Source organism: Entelurus aequoreus, linkage group LG03, assembly GCF_033978785.1.
Source record: "Entelurus aequoreus isolate RoL-2023_Sb linkage group LG03, RoL_Eaeq_v1.1, whole genome shotgun sequence".
Classification (NCBI taxonomy): domain Eukaryota; kingdom Metazoa; phylum Chordata; class Actinopteri; order Syngnathiformes; family Syngnathidae; genus Entelurus; species Entelurus aequoreus.
This window is the reverse complement of record NC_084733.1, coordinates 73,546,027-73,553,467: the sequence shown is the minus strand read 5'-3', so window position 1 is coordinate 73,553,467 and position 7,441 is coordinate 73,546,027.

Here is a 7,441-nt window from a genome sequence, read left to right as displayed (position 1 = left end):
GTATCTCGTGCGCATGAGAAACTATCTCGTGCGCACGCGATACATGTCCAAAAAAAATTTAAAAATTATAATTTTTTTATTTTTATTTTTTATAACTTTATAAAAAGTTTCTCGTACGCACGAGAAAGTTTCTCGTGCGCACGAGATACATTTTAAAAAAAATAAATTATGAAAATACAAAAATTCCCCCATGTCCCTTTAGGGGCTCCGTATCTTTTATACCAAGTTAGACATTTATGACAGCTTTACGATGTCTTGTGCAAAATTCTGTATTTGGAATTTCAATTCAATTGAAAATACAGGAAGTGGTATTCAATCAATTGCAAGTCAGAGACATTTCTTATTTGTCACGTTTAACAAAGGTTTTGGCTTAAATACTAAACAAATTCCCTGCATTTGGAATAATTGACTAAAGTAAAGCATTTCAACATTTTCTATAATTACAAAATTACATTGCATCAAATTAAATCAATGATTTTGTAGAGAATGCTTCTAGTCTTAATTGTCGATGGAAAAACATTTGTTATAAACTAAAATGTGTAACCAAGGTAAAAAAAAACAAGAAGTGAATATAAGAAACTGAACATCAAATGTGTTCATGGCATGAGTGTCATAGTTATAATATTTTTATGAAATACAGTACAGGCCAAAAGTTTGGACACACCTTCTCATTCAATGCATTTTCTTTATTTTCATGACTATTTACATTGTAGATTATCACTGAAGGCATCAAAACTATGAATGAACACACGTGGAGTTATATACTTGACAAAAAAAGGTGAAATAACTGAAAGCATGTTTTATATTCTAGTTTCTTCAAAATAGCCACCCTTTGCTCTGATTACTGCTTTGCGCACTCTTGGCATTCTCTCGATGAGCTTCAAGAGGTAGTCACCTGACATGGTTTTCACTTAAAAGGTGTCATAGTTTTGATGCCTTCAGTGACAATCTACAATGTAAATAGTCATGAAAATAACGAAAACGAATTGAAATGAGAAGGTGTGTCCAAACTTTTGGCCTGTACTGTATGTGAAGGTCATTTTTTTGAACATATGGAAAGCCGGATTCTGGACTATAATCATATAATCAATTGGACTTTAAATTCCTCGAATTTGCTATTATATTTCCTGTTTGCAACCTCAATTCAAATTCATGCAAGTGAGTTAGAATTTGGGAGACGTTACGAATTCTGCACAAGCCAAATAGCTACGCAAGCGCGGGTATTTTGGGAAAAAAGTTTTGCTTCTAGAAAACCCCAAACTAAACCACTTTTATTTTATTTTTTTACATCACGATTGTGCACTTACTTTTTCAAAATAGACTTTAACAGCATGTTAACAAACCCCTTACTGATTGTAATGTTGGTTCATGACATATGTGGCAAATGTGAATGTAAACGTACATCTAATCTCTTACTATATTAAGAAACGTAGGCGCGGAGGCCGTTGCAGTTTCAGGCTTTTGAATGGCTAAATACCACTTTTTTTTTGTAGTGTGGACTTAAATGATAGGGTACACAATATTCCTTTAATCAGATGCACAATTCCTATCAGAGTCGGACCCAAGTCAGTATCCAGCACAAGTGAAGATGTCAAGTAGCTGCTACAAGCCAGCGTGCGGACGTGTTACCACAACACAGCAGGGGTGTCTCGGCTCCTTCTTTTTGCCTGCAAGGCAGCGAGCACATGACCAATTACTACATTACCGCCATACATTCCTTCCTCGAAAAGGACACGTGGATTCACTCCGAATGACGATGGTTAGACGCTTATTTAGCAGTATGGGATTGTGTAAACACACACACACACACACACACACGTAGGTTTGTTTGGAGCGACTATTGAAGCTGTTGAGACCTCATGAGTGGTGCAATATTTTCTCTTTTTACACACACAAAGGGGGTATTAGGGCCATACTGAAAATAATATTACAAGAACACAAGACAAGAGTCCTATAGTGTTGCAAGAAAAATGTCATAAAAATAGGCAAACAACAACAAAAAACAGGTATACTTTCATCTTGGTAATACTACACTTTTATTTCCCTCACATATTTTTTCTTTTAACATCATGACTATTTTTGTAATGCCATTCTATTCTCATATACAGGTGAAACTAAAAAAAAAAGTTTTATATCATACTAATTTTTGTATACCATCGATTAGATTTATAAGGTTAAAATAATATGACACAGGCTGCAACTCAAGATATAACGAGGCTTCTTTTGATAAAATATTGATGATTATGGCTTACATGTTATCAAAACTTAAAATTGAAGATCTCAGAAAATGTGGGTTTAAAAAAATAAATAAAAATCTAAACCATTATCGTCACATAACAAATAAAGGCTTAACGTATTGACTTTGCATGTAATGAATTTATATCACTTGTTTTCACCAAGTACCATCTTAGAAAAAACTTGGCTCTCCAAGTAACACTTAGTGACCAACATTAAAATACAGTAGCGTTGTAGGTCTAAGTATTCATTAAAAACAAAACAGGGGTTTTATATAGTATATTTAGTATTTTTGGCCACTGTAACATTACAAACAGTTTGAACAGTAACACTGAATCCAGGAAAATAAAACACTGGCGTACCATTAGATGGAGCCGGCGTACACACTAGTGGTACACGTACCAGAGTTTGAGAATCACAGGTTTGTGTCACATGTCTGTTTCATATTTGAAATGTAATTGCCATCATTAATGTACTTTTGCATTTTAATTTTAGGAGTTTCACCTGTACAGTCGTCACTTGCCACGTCGCGCTTCAAATCGCAGATTTTTGGGGATTTGATTTTTATTTTAGTTTTTGTCGTAAATTTTAAAAAATGTTTTAAAGGGAACTGCACTTTTTCAGAATTTTGCCTGTGAGAGACAAGAATACATGTTTTTTTTTGCATTCTAATTTATCGGCTCGTCCTAGGTGGCTTGCAATAGTGCTAATGGTAGCAGACATTGTTATTGTAAGAGCGAACAATGAGGAACTCTTTTTCTAGCGTAGTAACAAGTCTCCTTGCAACGGCTTGCTATGGCATTAGCCGTAATCTAGCTTCTGCTTAAAACCAAAAAAAAAGATGTATTCTTGTCTCATTATGATTGTGAATGATAGGAAATATTCTGAAAAAGTGCAGTTCCCCTAAAGCACAAAAATAATTAAAATAACTAAAAATATCAATCAGTATTGTGGCCTGTGATTGGCTGAACCTAAGCATTACTTTATTGGATTATATGAGTGTAGAGGTAACTATATGGGTGTTATTTCATGTCAAGAGGGCTCTCATAATGTTGAAAAAATATTAAGTAGGAGGTTAACATTTTTTATGCTCTAGCGATGAAAATATTAGATTTCTCATGAATGATTCCTACTTTTGTATTATTTTTAATTCAAGCATTTCAAATATACAGTACAGGCCAAAAGTTTGGACACCTTCTCATTTCAATGCACTTTCTTTATTTTCATGACTATTTACATTGTAGATTGTCACTGAAGGCATCAAAACTATGAATGAACACATGTGGAGTTATGTACTTAACAAAAAAAGGTGAAATAACTGAAAACATGTTTTGTATTCTAGTTTCTTCAAAATAGCCACCCTTTGCTCTGATTACTTTTTTTGCACACTCTTGGTATTCTCTCCATGAGCTTCAAGAGGTAGTCACCTGAAATGGTTTTCACTTCATAGTTTTGATGCCTTCAGTGACAATCTACAATGTAAATAGTCATGAAAATAAAGAAAGCGCATTGAAATGAGAATGTGTCCAAACTTTTGACATGTACTGTACACACAATACTTTGCGGGAATTAATTTACCGCGGTCACGTTCGGAACCAATTAACGGCGATAAAGGAGGGACTAATGTAGTCTATTTTTTCTTGTAACATTGCAACTTTTTCTCATAATTTCATTTAAATTCATAAAGAAATGACTTTTCTCCTGTCATGTCAACTTAATTCAAGTAGAATTATGTTTTTAGTTTTGTAATAAAGGTTTGTTCTTTTTTAATTAACATATTTTTCTTCTAATCTTACAACTTTATTCATGTTTTATTTCTATTTCCCCCCCTGGTAACCTCAGTGTGGCCCCATAACACTCCTCCATAAAAAGACACACACACACTGGCACTTTTAACCAACAACATGCTTGTAGATAACCGTGATGGTTGGTCATGTAACGTGTACATAGAAAGACTTGAAGGAGATGACTCAAGAATGCAGACTTGTGCCTACACCCCCCTGTCCCTCACGTCGTCCTCTCCAAATCCCAGATCTATTTTCAGTGTGTGTGTGAGTTCCAGACTGTGGTTGATTGTGTGCTTTGTTCTAAAGTTAATGTATGTACAATATCAGAGTATACTGTGTCATTCACCGTCTCGTTGTTCAGGTCAAGAATTTTTTTTTTTTTTTTTGTAATAACTACAGAATTCATATTGAATTTACTTGTAGTGAAGCCTTTCATGATTTTACTTTGCCAAAATGTGGCCTCTTTTTATTTTTCTATGCTATTCAACCCCTGTTTTCATACGGGATTTACAGTTATCTACATTAATTTTATATATTTGTTTCGTTTATTATAACCTGTTACTGCATCGTTTGTAAGATGTATTTACCCAAGTTATACTGTAATAAACACCAACTATTGTCAACGTCTACTTTTGTTCATGTTATGTCGTTGTTCATCAATCATATGTTCAAATATATTGTAACAGTTACCTATTGTGCTGACTGAGTTTTTCTTTTTTTTTACTAAATTACAGTCGTACTTGTATGCAAAGGTGTATTTTAAACCAGAAGCTCTTAACCTTTATTACCTCGGAGCCCACTCAAATATTAACACTGAATTAAAAATGTTACTGTTGATTTTAATCATATTCAATAATTATAGTTCAGTTCAGTTTCAGTTTATTTCGAACATGCATACGATACAATGTAATGCATCACATATTTCCAGTTGTTTCATTACAGCATGTCCGAAAAGGAGTAGGAAGTAGCTGAGCTTATTTAATCTTACCCCTTTTCAGACTATAGCAATTGTATCCCATTTCCTTGTTCTCGAGAACAAAACAGTGAATAAATATCCATCCATCCATTTTCCTCAGCTTATCTGAGGTCGGGTCGCGGGGGCAGCAGCCTAAGCAGAGAAGCCCAGACTTCCCTCTCCCCAGCCACTTTGTCCAGCTCCTACCGGGGGATCCCGAGACGTTCCCAGGCCAGCCGGTAGACATAGTTTTCCCAACGTGTCCTGGGTCTTTCCCGTGGCCTCCTACCGGTCGAACGTGCCCTAAACACCTCCCTAGGGAGGCGTTCGGGTGGCATTCTGACCAGACCCCCGAACAACCTCATCTGGCTCCTCTCTATGTGGAGGAGCAGCGGCTTTACGTTGAGCTCCTCCCGGATGACAGAGCTTCTCACCCTATCTCTAAGGGAGAGCCCTGCCACCCGGCGGAGGAAACTCATTTCGGCCGCTTGTACCCGGGATCTTGTCCTTTCGGCCATAACCCAAAACTCATGACCATAGGTGAGGATGGGAACGTAGATCGAACCGGTAAATTGAGAGCGCTGCCTTCCGGCTCAGCTCCTTCTTCACCACAACGGATCGATACAGCGTCCGCATTACTGAAGACGCCGCACCGATCCGTCTGTCGATCTCACGATCCACTCTTCCCTCACTCGTGAACAAGACTTCAAGGTACTTGAACTCCTCAACCACATCTGCGGTCCTCTCCAAGGTTTCTCATAGTCATTCACATCGACGTCCCACTGGGTTGTGAGTTTTTCCTTGCCCTTATGTGGGCTCTGAACCGAGGATGTCGTCGTGGCTTGTGCAGCCCTTTGAGACACTTGTGATTTAGGGCTATATAAATAAACATTGATTGATTGATAATACAGTCATCACACAAGTTAATCATCAGAGTATACACTTTGAACTATTTACATTATTTACAACCCGGGGGTGGCATGTGGAGGGGGTTGGGGCGGGGGGGTTAGGTTTGGATGATATCAGCACTTCAGTCATCAACAATTATATCATTAGAGAAATGGACATTGTATCTGACTTCGTAGGATATGTACAGCGAGCAGTGAACAAATGTGCCATAAAAAAACAGTTTTTTCTTTAATAAAAAGGGCATAACACACAAAAAATGTTAACATTAAACCGACAGAATGATGTGAAATTGATCTAGAGATTTAAGCGTTGAAATTTTTATATATGACTTACTTTTATGACTGAGACCTTTCTGGGTCCCCAAGACCAAACTTAAAGAAGGGCATTAAAGGTTAAAAAAGTGATATATTGTATTGATTTTTGAAAATGAAAAATATGAAAATGGCCCGCCGCATGCTTTGATTTTTTCAGCGTGAAAAAATGTCGACACCCTTGTCCTACGGTGTGTAGAGCAGTGATTTTCAACCAGTGTGCCATGATATATTGCCTGGTGTGCCGTGGGAAATTATGCAACTTCACCTAATTAGTCCAAAAAATATTTTTTGCAAATCAATAATCATAATAATGTGCCGTTGTCTAGTGCCTGTGCTGTGTAGAGCTTGGCAGGGTAACCATGTAATACTCCATATCAGTAGGTGGCAGCAGGTAGTTCATTGCTTTGTAGAAGTCGGAACGCGTCGAGGATGGTTTGTCGTGATCCCAATAGGCAGAGCACAGCGGGAGACAGCGTGCAGGTAAAAAGGTATGTAACGCTTAAACCAAAAATCAACAAAAGGTAAGTCCCGCTAGGAAAAGGCACTGAAGCATAGGGATGGCTATGTAAAACAAAAGTAAAACTGAACTGGCTACAAAGTCACCAAAAACAGAATGCTGGACGACAGCAAAAACTTACAGCGTGTGGAGCAAAGACGGCGTCCACAAAGCACATCCCGTACATGACATGACAATCAACAATGTCCCCTCAAAGAAGGATAGCGTATGCACAACTTAAATAGCCTTGATTGCAAAAACTAAGCAGGGGCGGGCAATTGCGCTCAAAGGAAGGCGTGAAGCTGCTACAGGAGAACACCAACAAAACAGGAAAGGTCACCAAAATAACAGCGCAAGACAGGAACTAAAGCAATACACACAGGAAACAACAACAAACTCAAAATAAGGCACGACAACCTGGTGGAGTTTAATTTTTTAACCTTTTCTGCTGGTGGTGTGCCTCCGTATTTTTTTTAATGAAAAAAAATGTGCCTTGGCTCAAAAAAGGTTGAAAAACACTGGTGTAGAGCAGTGTTTTTCAACCACTGTGCTAGTGTGCCGCGGCACACTAGTGTGCCGTGAGATACAGTCTGGTGTGCCGTGGGAGATTATCTAATTTCACCTATTTGGGTTAAAAATCTTTTTTGCAAAGCAGTAATTATAGTCTGCAAATGATGTGTAGTTGTTGAGTGTCGGTGCTGTCTAGAGCTCGGTAGAGTAACCGTGTCATACTCTTCCATATCAG